This window comes from Siphateles boraxobius, unplaced genomic scaffold (genome assembly GCF_051911475.1).
Source record: "Siphateles boraxobius isolate OS27281-9 unplaced genomic scaffold, OSU_SipBor_1 6, whole genome shotgun sequence".
In the NCBI taxonomy this organism is placed as follows: Eukaryota; Metazoa; Chordata; class Actinopteri; order Cypriniformes; family Leuciscidae; genus Siphateles; species Siphateles boraxobius.
In genome coordinates, this window is record NW_027509186.1 from 528,911 (window position 1) to 541,303 (window position 12,393).

General features: G+C 43.7%; 1 protein-coding gene across 1 annotated transcript in view; it reads left to right on the top strand.

Moving 5' to 3' along the window:
* Positions 1–3,565: 3,565 nt before the first annotated feature.
* Positions 3,566–12,393, top strand: part of LOC143715742 (FGGY carbohydrate kinase domain-containing protein-like) — a 56,644-nt gene continuing 47,816 nt past the window's right edge. Inside the window, exon 1 of the mRNA XM_077207478.1 lies at positions 3,566–3,607. The gene's annotated coding sequence lies outside the window, so the exon portion shown is untranslated. The remainder of the gene's footprint in view (positions 3,608–12,393) is intronic.

A 12,393-nucleotide genomic window follows, 5' to 3' on the forward strand; every position in this document is an offset into this window, starting at 1 on the left:
AAATTTAATAAAATATCTCAATGTTGTTGTTTTTTTTTATGTCCAAACAGGTGCATGGGTGGAGTGGACCTATCTGATGCCCTAATCAGCTTTTACAAAGTGATCCACAAGACCCGGAAGTGGTACAAAACCTTTTTTTATCACTTTATGGACATAGCTGTGGTGAATGCGTTCCTCCTTTATAAGGACATCACAAAAGGCAAAGGACAGGTACCCATGCACCAGAAGGCCATTAGGGAGACACTCGTTGATGAGCTGGCAGCAGCAGCTGGCAGACCTGCTCCACCACCTACTCCACGCACAGCACATCACAAGCCTGTGCACATCAGTGGACACAGCACTGCAGGTCGTCTGAGGTGCAGACAGTGCCAGGCAAAGACACCAGTCAAGTGCTCCTCCTGCGATACCCCTTTGTGCTTCGTTCCAAATCGGGATTGCTACAATGATTGGCATGTTGCCAATAACCTGTAATTTCTTTTTTTCCAATGTTCAGTGGAATACATATTAGAGCACCCAGATGTGCTCTGGAAGATATATTTTCTTTATTCTGATAAATAATATTTGTAAATAGTTGTGTGTGTGTGTGTGTGTATATATATATATATATTTTTTTTTATTATTATTATTATTATTATTTTATATATATATATATATATATTTATAGTGAGTTCTTCTAATATTAAAGTGTTTTAATTCAATAGAACTTGTTTTGTCTCTTTATTTGTAGAAAGTTTGGTTTCAAGAATTGAAAAAAAACCCACTATAATGTTTTTATGCTTCACTTACTATGTGTTAGCAATTATTGACAGTGAATCTGGAAGGATTATAATAGCTCTAAGTGTAACGTTTCATTAGAGACCAAAATTATGACTGTAGAGTTAAGCATTCATGAATAGCAGCATGTTTTATGTCTGTGGTAACAAAAGGGTCATTTGGAGTCTCCAAGTGGCCTTTTTTGGGAAACGCCTAGACATACACTTAGATAAACATGTGTAAAACACTCATTTTCTAATGTATTGTTATAAAATTTTAAATTGGGCTTGGTAAGGCTTCATGCTGTGATCACACGGTGTTTTCCAGGTTATACCTCACAGCTATAATTATCTGCAGGCATCTTTTTACAGAAAAAATGTAGGCGGAAATTTTTTCACCCTTTTTTAGTGTTTTCAAAGTTCTATTACTCAATACCAGTAAGACTTACAGTGATTCTAACTGTTTAGGAACAAACCTCAAAGTGTCCCCTTTCAAAAGAGACCAAAAGTATACAAATACTCCCAAGGGTTCAAGAACAGCATGCAATTTAATTTGGGTAGGCCTTTTTTAGGCCTTTTTTGCAAATATTGCAGGATTTATAAAAGGTTAATAAACCAACCAATCAATAAATCAATCTACATTCTGAATCTTGCAGGGCTTATAATTTCTGTGGGATGTTATCAATCCTACAGGACAGTATGTGGACAAACCTACAGGACTCAGCAACAGGCGCGTCTTAGACATGGGCATTCGGGGCTTCAGTCCCGGATGTTTTTTTTATAGCCCCGGATCTCAAAAAAATTAATTTATTGATAATTATTTATTTTTTTAAAATAAATTTGTATTTATTTAAAAAAACGAACGGGTCTTTTAATCTATCCTTCGGAATCATGTATTAAAGACGATTAAAATGTGTTCAAGCAGATCAAAGTTACTGTGGTTACAATAATATGCTTGCATTTAGAGTGCGCACCAGAGGAGAGAGAGAGAGAGAGAGAGAGAGAGAGAGAGAGAGAGAGAGAGAGAGAGAGAGAGAGAGAGAGCCTGAAAGAGCCATTGGTTAAAGGGTAACTAAACACTAAAACAACTTTTTAAAGTTAATGATCTGTAAGAATGGAGCTTCATAAATGCTGTTCATTGATTCCAGTAAATTTTTTGACTTTTTGGTTTAAAGTGTTTTAATTCTACAATATATGGTGTAGAAACGTCTGCGTGCTGCCCTCTTCAGGTTGAACGGTGGCTACTGCAGTTGAATTTTTCTATTGGATGTTTGCGGTGGTTCGTGACGCAGCGGTTGTTGGTTGCGGGATGCGCATAAGCGCTGTGTGCCGCACTGTATTGGAGTCTTTCATAATCATATAATACTTTTGCGCAATGAAAGATTATTAATAGCCTTTTTTGTTCTGTTCTGTCCTATCTATCATATGTTGCTGCCTCATTAAACAGCTGTGCTATACATTTAAATAATGTCTTAATTTTATAGTAGACTATATATAATAATTGATCTTTCTGATTTTTATCTTGTTTTCATGTATTTTACAACAATACAAAGAGCAATGTGTAACGTTTTACCAGATTTAGTGCTACACTTATTGTCTCTTTGTTCCCCACTAAATAATGTTTTTCACTAAATGTTCATATTTTATACAATTATTGTTTTTTCTAGACTAAATTTTACTGAGTTAAAACTGCGCTGGTATCCGATCGGTATCGGTCGATACTCAAAATTGTTGGTATCGGATTGGATCGGTTCAGAAAAAATGGTATCGGGACATCCCTAATAATTTCTGGTAGGCTATATCTAAGTTACCCAGGAGCTTTGTTCACATAGGCTTAGCTTGATGAATCGAGTCGTTGAACACAGCAGGAGAGAACGCAACGTTAGCCAGCTAGCTAAAGCTCCAGTGGAAAATTATTAGCTAACGCTACGGAGGCCATAATATTTCTGACTCATGGCTGAAGTTAAGTTTCTCCAGCTCTCCCCAGGTTGGCAAAAATGCATCTCAAAATGCATCAGATTGATGGTTTAAAATATGGAATATTTTAATGTTTCTTACGGGGGAGCGTGCCCCCGAACCCCCCTAGAGGGGTAATATCCTTCTCACCTTTTTCACCCCTGGCCCGTTTTCATGCCTGCTATAGTTCCTTTTCCAGACTTATACAAGCAGACTGTTGGAGTGATGTGTGTGTGTGTGTGTATAGATATATATATCAATATAGATAGATAAATATCTATATACACAGTATATATATATATTGTTTTTATATTCATTTTTTTAAATATTATTTCATATTCATGTATTATTTATTTGTGTTTCTGTGAATAGCTGTTACAGTTCTACAAATAAAGCATTCTATCTTTTTACATATCATTTAAAATGCTACAAAAAATGCACCTGAATGCAGGAAATGAAGTGTTTAATGCCCAACGTTCCCTGGGGGAGGTCCCCCACACCCTCCATTGATGATATTATTGCTTATAATTATGTGCCTCTGAGTAGAAGTAGTAGTTACCAAAAGCAGGGGTGGGTGGTGCGGACTGGGCTAAGCCCCCAATGTATCAAGACCCTACCAACGCCCCTGCTCAGCAATATCCTGTTCTGTAGGATTTTCATTCTGTCTTGCAGGATTCCTGCATTAACCCCGCACAGTGAGTGCAGGGTTTGAAAGGGTTTTATTCTAACTATCCCATAATGACCTCGGCACGAATGCTTATTGAGTCTCGCGCGGTCGTACTTTTTGGTCGTACAAAGTACATTGTGAATGTTTTTTTCTTCAGTCGCTGAAACTCTGACTGAAGTCCTGCAGAAGCGAATGAGAGTAAACGCGTTTACTCCAGACGCGCGCGAAGCAGGTAGGAGTTTCACTGTGAGACAGGGACGTGCACAGGAATTATGAGGGGCAGTTGCTCTGACCTGAAAAAAGGGCTTCCCCTACATTCAGTTGTGCTTCTTGCTCGTATTCAGTTCTGATGGTAGGCTACGGGCAACTACGCATGATTTGTAGTATGATTGCGTAAAGGGAACAGGAATTCCGGTAGGCAACAGAATCGACTGCTAAACCCAGGGCCGATCCTGAACTCCCCCTGGGGCCCTAAGCAAAAGGGGCCCTCTACCTGACCTGTGACGCCGTGAGCTATGTAAACCATTTGCCATTGCCACACAATCACACCTGACACTTCAGTGCTCCCAATACAATCCTCCCTCCTTTAAACAAAACAGTCAAAGAATAAGTACAACAATATAGAACAGAATGAGGTTCAAACAAACAATATTTATTGAATAGAGTATTTTCTATAGAATGTTAACATAATAAAAGTGAATATTAACGTAAACATAAATAAGAAGAAAATAATAAATTATAACCCTGAGCTTTGGCTTTTGGGATTAACTTTGGTTCTCTCTACAGCCTGGGTATTTTCTGCATCAGTATGATTTTTATTTATTTATTATTATGCATGTTGAAGCAATTCTTGATTTATGGTTATTATTTACTGAGGGATGTGCATCCATATTGACTAGTATGTCCAGCTAATCAACATTTTAAATTCAATATAGCCTATAAATCAATAGTCAATCAATGTCAAATTGTCAATACATTGCTTTCTATCTTGCATAATTAGTGCAGTTGTTTAGAGTTTTTAACTACACTGAGACTATAGATAATCAGTTTCTTGTTTTATAAATGTGACTTTGATTGGGAGTGCCATCATTCACGTGCATGTATTGTACAGTATGTCTGGTCTCCACATATTTCTGCTTGAAAAATGGGAGTTTCATTTCGTGCACGCGCATATGAACGCACGATAACACACGCGACGCGGTTATGTTTTCCGAGCTGCAGTAAACAAACACCGTTGCACTTTGTCGTTTATCAAAAACAAACGTAATACATTTTTTTATTTTACTCTCACTTTTGTCAGGCACAAAGTGATGCAAGAGATGCACTGCCTGCCCAGCTAGGTTAGCAAGACCGAAAAACATCAAACTTTGCTGACATCAAACTTAGAGAGGAGAGAACACAAGTTTACCTGATTGTTGTTCCCGCAATTCACTCTCATGGGTTTTTTCTTCTTCCTCTTTTCGTGACCAGAAGGATAGTTTCGCTTCATTTTGTCATGGATGTTGTACACATTAACTGACACGCTATGACACGAGATGGAGGCGGGGCCTTAAGTCATTTGTGGGGTCTTACGCACCGGTCGCGTGCAGCGCTGCAGCCACGTAAACAGTTTGCCCTTCCCTTACTGACTTTCAAGTTCGGTGCACGAATGGAAGTGAATGAGGCTTTGCGATTTAAAAAAATAAAAATAAAAAATGTATCTAGGCCCGGTTGCCCGGGCAACCTGAGCAACCCCCCTGTGCACGTCCCTGCTGTGAGATACTTAATGTTACAGTCATTCTACCGATGTAAACAAACAAAGCAGTTGCAAACGGATATGAAATTTGCATGAAGGAAATAGCGGGCTGTATTCAGTTTTATCTTTTTGCAGTAATGAGAGTGAGTTAACTAACGTTATGACAGTAATGAGGGGAGTTCACCCAAATATTAACCCGTGTGTGTCCGTCTGTCTGTCGCTGTGTGTGTGTGTGTTTGTTTGTTTGTTTGTTTGTTTGTCTGTCTCTCTCTCTCTCTCTCGGTGTGTGTTTCTCTCTCTCTCTCTCACTCTCTCTCTCTCGCTCTCTCTCTCTCTCACTCTCTCTCTTTCTCTCTGTGTGTTTGTCTCGCTCTCTCTCTCTCTCTCTCTCTCTCTCTCTCTCTCTCTCTCTCTCTCTGTAGGTGTGTGTGTGTGTGTGTGTGTATATACCTTCTAAGCAGAAGTTATGAGGATAAAAAAAAGAGTCAGGAAATTACATGGTTAATTTGTACATCATTGTAATGTTTAATCATTGTTTAATAAACACATATGGCACCTTTTTCCAAGTCTTCATTTGTCACTCTTTCTTTTTTTTTTTTTTAAATATCGCAATAATGATCGTACCGTGGTCTTTACACCAAGGTATTATCGTAACGTGAGATTTTGTCGTTACATTCCTATTATTTACAAGTCATAACTTTTGCCAATATTTGGAATAGAATTTAAAAAATATATATACTACAAATATTTTTCTATTAATTTAGTGTGCCTTTACATTGCTTCAATGCGTAACTATTTTAGCGTCATATTTCTATCCCGTGCTGCGTGAATCCAGGTCACTTCTGAAACTTTACAGCATGCAATTGGCGTCGGTTCTCTTAGCAGCATGAAAAATAATAGTGTTATTCAATGGATTATATAGGCTGAAGCCTCGAATGCGAGTCAAGACTGCTCCCTTTACAATCACTAATGCTGTCGCTCTGTCATTTCATCACGATCTCACAAAGTGCAATGAAGCCGCCAACAATGCACAATACATCTCTAAGGCTACGTCTACATTAATCCGGATACATTTGAAAACGGCGTTTTCGTATAAAAAACACTGTCCATCCACATTAACGTTTTCCAAAAGCTTCTCCTCCACACTAGTGTTAGTGATGGGTCGGTCATGAGTGATTTTTTTCACTGTAAACGAATCTTTAATATGACTCAGGAGCACTGAGTTGTCTCAGAGAGTGATTCGTTCATTTTGTGTTGTTGACCACCCATTTGCAACATCCTATAGGTTCTGTACAGGTAATGGAATTCTCACAAAAGCTCAATGAGATGATACAAATGGAAAAATAAATGATAAAGTTATCGCGCAATTCCTCTGGCAGGATAATGCTATTTAGCAAAATATATCAGCATTCACTGAGTTCACCAGGTTGCACTCAGTCACCATATGTTTGGTCTTTGCAGAACTGTGATATGAAAGTAACATTTTAGCAACAGTGTGAAAGTGAATGGCACATAAGATGCACAATACCGGTATAAACATGAATATATACCGGTACAATATGTGTCACATGACTAAACATGCGTCATCGTTTTCAAATACCTACGTTTTGACAGTCCACACTACAATGCCAAAATGGCGTTTTCAAATTTATCCACTTTGGAGAGCGTTTTTCAAAAAGCTTAGTTTTCATTTATAAAAACACCGTCTCAGTGTGGACTGAAGGCCAAAATGGAGGGAAAAAAAGTGTTTTCAAACGAAAACGTATTAGTATGGACAAGGTCTTATGCACGATTACACAAGTTTTCAGCCCTGATTTTAGCCCTGATTTTCACTCGCTAATATTTTATTAACAAAGTGCGGGAGAGGCACGTTCAGATAATTAACCTAATTGTCATGGGAGGAGCTCATCCAGTCAACTCAATTAGCTAACATCAGGAGGTATACAGCAGATTTTACAGCTGTTCTATGACAGCTTTCCAGCATTTGGCCCCCGCCCAATTGCAACATGTCTGAAATCGAACTCTAGCCGTTTGATGACGAATCCTTTCTCTCCCCTGATCCTCTGCCGCAATCCGGCGCCACTAGGATCATCCCTCCTCCTCCAGTCACAGCCGCCGAACCCCCGGTTTCATCGCGTGGACGTCGTTCCGTCCGAACCAAGTTAAGCATTGAACGTTAGCATTTTGTTTTTTTAATTGTTATTTGGATACCGCCATGAAATATGAAACGCTATTTTCTGGACTGAAGACTGAGAGTGATTTTTGCAGATGTGTGTGTTCAATAGAGCTAATGTTATATTTTTTTGGCTAACCAGTGTGTGAAATATAGTGTGACAGTGTAGATTTCAGTAGCTAGCTATAACGCAAGAACAAGCTGTGACTTATTTATTTGCTCTGTGATTTAAGGGCTGTTTAAATACATATTTTCTCTTGGAAATAAAGGACTTTTTGTTTTTATCAATTAGCTCATCTTCACAGTTCACATATTTTTAGATGTTTAAATAAGCAGAGGCAGAGTAAATTGCATTCAAATGCCACAAATGTTTGAGATGCAATATGTGTTAATTGTGTTATTATAAGTGAGTGGTAAGAGTAGTTCTCTTACGAGAGTATCTCTCGTACTGCGTAATATCTTACGCTATGTGGAAAACCTCTTTTCCACGAGATATTGAAGCCAAAAATTATCCTTAATTTTGAATTAATGTAAAACGCTGTGCAGCAGCATGCAGACATAGGCAAGACGGCTTGCGCGCCTATTGGCTGCCCTGCGGCAACAGCAGCAGCCTATCGATCCGGAGTGAGAAGCCACGCCCTCTGAGAAAAAGCACACAGCGGGACGAGCCTTGAGTCTGAAGTCGCTGGCATCGCCGCCTTTAGCCGCCGTACCTGCTACGCTTTCCGGCATTATATCCTTTTCTGCAAGTGTGTGTGTGTGTTCGCCGCTGCAACACACATTTTTTCACTGTCTCTCTCCCTCTCCTAAAAGAGCTGCGTCTTTTTCAAGATGCATAGATCCTGCGGCTCGTGCCGAGCCACACTTAGTGAAGAGGATCGCCATGTCATCTGCGTTTCCTGCCTGGGTGAGGATCATGCGGCTCTCGCTCTCGTCCACGGCGGATGCCCTCACTGTGAGCTACTGCCGATGGTGACTCTGAGGACTTGCCTGGCATCATTCTCAGAGCCTGCACTTCAGCCAGCTGTAGCGCCGCGCCATAAAAGCGCCGTGCCAGCGCGGCCCCGAGCATCAAAATCGCTGCGCGGCTAGCTTTCTTTACGTTACAAGAAAGCTATCCCGCCCCCCGTGGACATGCGTCACCGGCGAAATGAGGAAAGAGTGTGTTTTGGTCACAATCCAGTGGCCATTCTCCATTTCTCAAACATTTCTCAGCTCCTCTTAGTTCGAGCGGCTGAAAAAGTTCAATATTGCAGCAATGAGCCTGTTGTATAACACGCACGCCTGCAAACAAATGCCAACACATACAAACTGTGATGACGCTCTCTTATCTGCTCGAGCTATTTTAAGCTTTTGTTGTTTCCCCCTGTGGCACAGAGGCAAAACCCAAAGCCTTCGCACGGGAGACCCGTGTTCGATCCCAGGTCTCGCAGCAGATAAAATTTAGTCTCGCCGCGGCCAGACTTGCACCGAAAAGGGAGCAGTCACCCAAACCGAACACAGCCCAGTGTTCATTTCTACACACAAACACAGCCGGTAAAACGAAACCAACCCACATACAGTCAGCTAAGACCCACGGTGTTTAAGTCTCGCCGCGGCCAGACTCCACCGAAACTTCTCGCTCGTTCAGTTCCAAACAATGTGACTGTTCCAGTGTATTTCGCGGTAAACAAGCCGGCACCACAGCCCGCTTGCCTGCACACAAATGCCATTTTTACGGCGACCCAGATAAATCCCAAAAGAGTGTATTTTCTGGTATTCCGGTCACGGCCGATGGTGTTATGAGTGTTGTAAGAATGCCCACGTCTCAGTGCCCATTCCCACACACAGACACAGCCCGCCACAGTTCAGGGCTAGCACAAATAAAATCGACTCATGTCGATTGTGCAAAAATGTAGTGAATGTGCCCACGACAGAGTGCCAACAAACACTACACGATGCGTGTCCCTCGTTTTCTGTAAAAACGAAACACACACGACGCACATTTGGTCAGCACAAGCCGACGGTGTTCTCAGTGCAGTGAATGTGCCCGCCGTTCCGCGCCCACATTCCTTCACAGACACGCTCAACCCCACAGGGTTTGTCCCGCTCTCTCTCTCTCCACAACCTGTCACAGAGAATTCGAGCGCGACCAGGCTGCCCGCCGTGATCGGCGCGCCTCCCGCCTCACACACTATAAACACAGTGTTTATGTCTCAGCACACCGAAGCTCTGCAGCTGCCGCTATGCCGCGGCCAGAGCCCGGATTTCGTTCTACCCCTAGCTATTCAAGCAGATGCGTGGGCAAAGCTTCCCGGGGTATCAGAATGGGTGTTGAACACTATAAAAAGAGGCTATTCGCTACAGTTTGCTCGACGTCCCTGCCGTTACACGGCGCGAGTCGAAACCACGGTAAACAACGAAGTATCTCATCTACTTCGAGCCGAAATAGCAAAACTGCTGAGCAAAGGGGCCATAGAACCTTTATCTCAGGCTCAGAGCGAAGGGGGGCTTATACAGCAGATATTTTCTGGTACCGAAAAAAGACGGGGGTCTCAGACCCATTCTAGATCTGCGACAGCTGAACAGAGTGCTTATGAAGCGCCAGTTCAGAATGCTGACAACCAGGAAAATCCTCGCGCAAGTGCGCCAGGGAGACTGGTTTATGTCAATAGATCTGAAAAATGCCTATTTCCAAATACAAATAGCGTCACGTCACAGGCGATTCTTGAGATTCGCCTTCGAGGGCCAGGCATATCAATACACAGTCCTACCGTTCGGCATATCCCTAGCACCCCGTACATTTACGAAGTGCATGGATGCGGCCCTCGCACCCCTGAGACTTCAGGGCATGCGAGTTTTGAACTACTTGGATGATTGGCTGATTCTAGTTTGATCACATTCAGAGCTCATAGAACACAGAACCACATTACTCGAGCATCTCGAGAATCTGGGTCTCACAGTCAATTTGGTGAAGAGTTCGCTGTTTCCTAGCCAGAAAATCTATTTTCTGGGAACAGTGCGGGACTCGCTGTCTATGACAGCACATCTGTCGCCAGAGTGAGAACTGGACATTCAGCGCACCGCGAAATCCTTTCGCCGTGGCTCTATAGTCCTGCTCAAAAGGTTTCAGAAAATGCTGGGCCTCATGGCCTCGGCATCTTCAGTACTCCAGCTGGGCCTGCTTCGCATACGCCCACTGCTGTTATGGCTGAAAGTGCGAGTTCCACCCGGGGCATGGACCTCTGGTCTGTTTCACCTCAGGGTGGACATGAAATGCGTTTCGGCTCTGGAACCTTGGAAAATAGCCGACTGGTATCAGTCAGGCGTGTGTCTGGGGACTCCCTCGAGTGTGACGGTGGTGTCCACGGACGCCTCCACCTCGGAATGGGAAGCTCGAGGGCAGACCGTTCTTCGGCCAGTGGTCAGAACGGGAAAAGCTCCTACGCATAAACTGTCTAGAAATGCTGGCAGTCGACAACGCGCTATGGCGTTTTTGTCCCCAGATAAAAGGCCGCCATGTCTTAGTCCGGTCGGACAACATGTCAGTGGTGGCATACAAAAATCACCAGGGTGGCGTCAGGTCCCGAAACCTTTACAGGCTGACGGAACGCCTCCTGGTCTGGGCTCAGCACAACCTGCTTTCACTGAAAGCAGCGCATGTGCCTGGTCGCCTGAATCTGGGACCATCTGTCCAGAAACAATGTCCCAGCAGGGGAATGGTCCAGAAACGATCCAACTGCTGAGGGAGACATTCGGAAGAGCGCAGGTGGACCTGTTCGCGTCTCAAGAAAGCGCTCACTGTCCGAACATTTTCTGCAAGAGCATGTTGCCGTCTATTAGACGGCTCTATTCCTCAAAGTGGTCAGAGTTCTCTGCCTGGTGTCAAGCTCAGGGCTTTTCACCCGCAGAATGCGGAGTTACGGAAGTGCTCTCCTTCCTTCAGGAGCTGCTGGATAAGGGCAGAACCCCATCCACGCTCAAAGTATACGTGGCGGCCATAGCGGCGTTTGCAAAACCGACGTCTGGTCAGTCACTGGGGAAAAACGACCTGGTCGTGCGATTCCTCAGGGGAGCTCGGAGGCTGAATCCTCCCAGACCCCCCTTAGTCCCTGTGAGGGACCTTTTTTACGGTTTTGGAAGCCATGAAAGGTGCCCCATTCGAGCCAATCCATTTGTCAGACATGAAACATCCTTCTCTCAAAACGGTATTCCTTATGGCTCTCGCTTCAGTGAAGCGCGTAGGGGACTTGAAAGCGCTTTCGGTAAGCGCGTCATGCATGGAGTTTGAGCCTAATGGCTCAAAAGTCATACTCAAACCAATGCACGGGTACGTGCCCACATCCCTCAACACACCGTTCAGGGCCCAGGTTATTTCCCTGTGCGCCCTCCCAGTTCGTGATGAGGAGAAGGATGCGAGTCTCCTCTGCCCTGTCAGGGCACTGAGAGCTTATGTGTCCCGCTCGTCGGTCTTCAGACAGACTGAGCAGCTCTTCGTTTTGTTTGGCGGACGCTCCAAGGGACTGGCCGCATCAAAACAGAGCCTATCCAGATGGATAGTCGACGCCATAGCACTGGCTTACACTTCTAAGGGCCTGCAGTGTCCTTTGGGTGTCAGAGCGCACTCCATGATAGGCGTGGCCTCATCGTGGGCGTGGTATAGTGGGGTTACCGATATCTGTACGGCCACGGGCTGGGCCTCGCCGTCTACATTTATAAGGTTTTACAACCTAGAGGTTCCCGCCTTACAAGCCAAGCTTCTGTCGGTATAGAATTCAGTGCTATCTGCCCCGGTGTGCCGGCCCAGATGCTGAGTTTCGCTTGTGCATCGCTCACTGAGCGATAAAACAGCTCCATGGGTGTTGAATAACCCGTACTATTACCCAGTTCAGGCTGAACACGTTCACCCTGTATGCGTGAAACACTGTTAACATAACTAGCTCCTGTAGGATGCTATTTCATGGGGAATGATGCTTGCAGCCTCTCTTCTCAGACTCTCTGTGAGTCTATGGTGATTATGCACTATATGAGCCCCGGGCTACTGCCCTTGGGACTTTGGTGTCGGATCCCAGTACGCACTGCGTTTTGCATTGTGTTCCCCATAGCGTAAGATATTACGCAGTACGTGGGA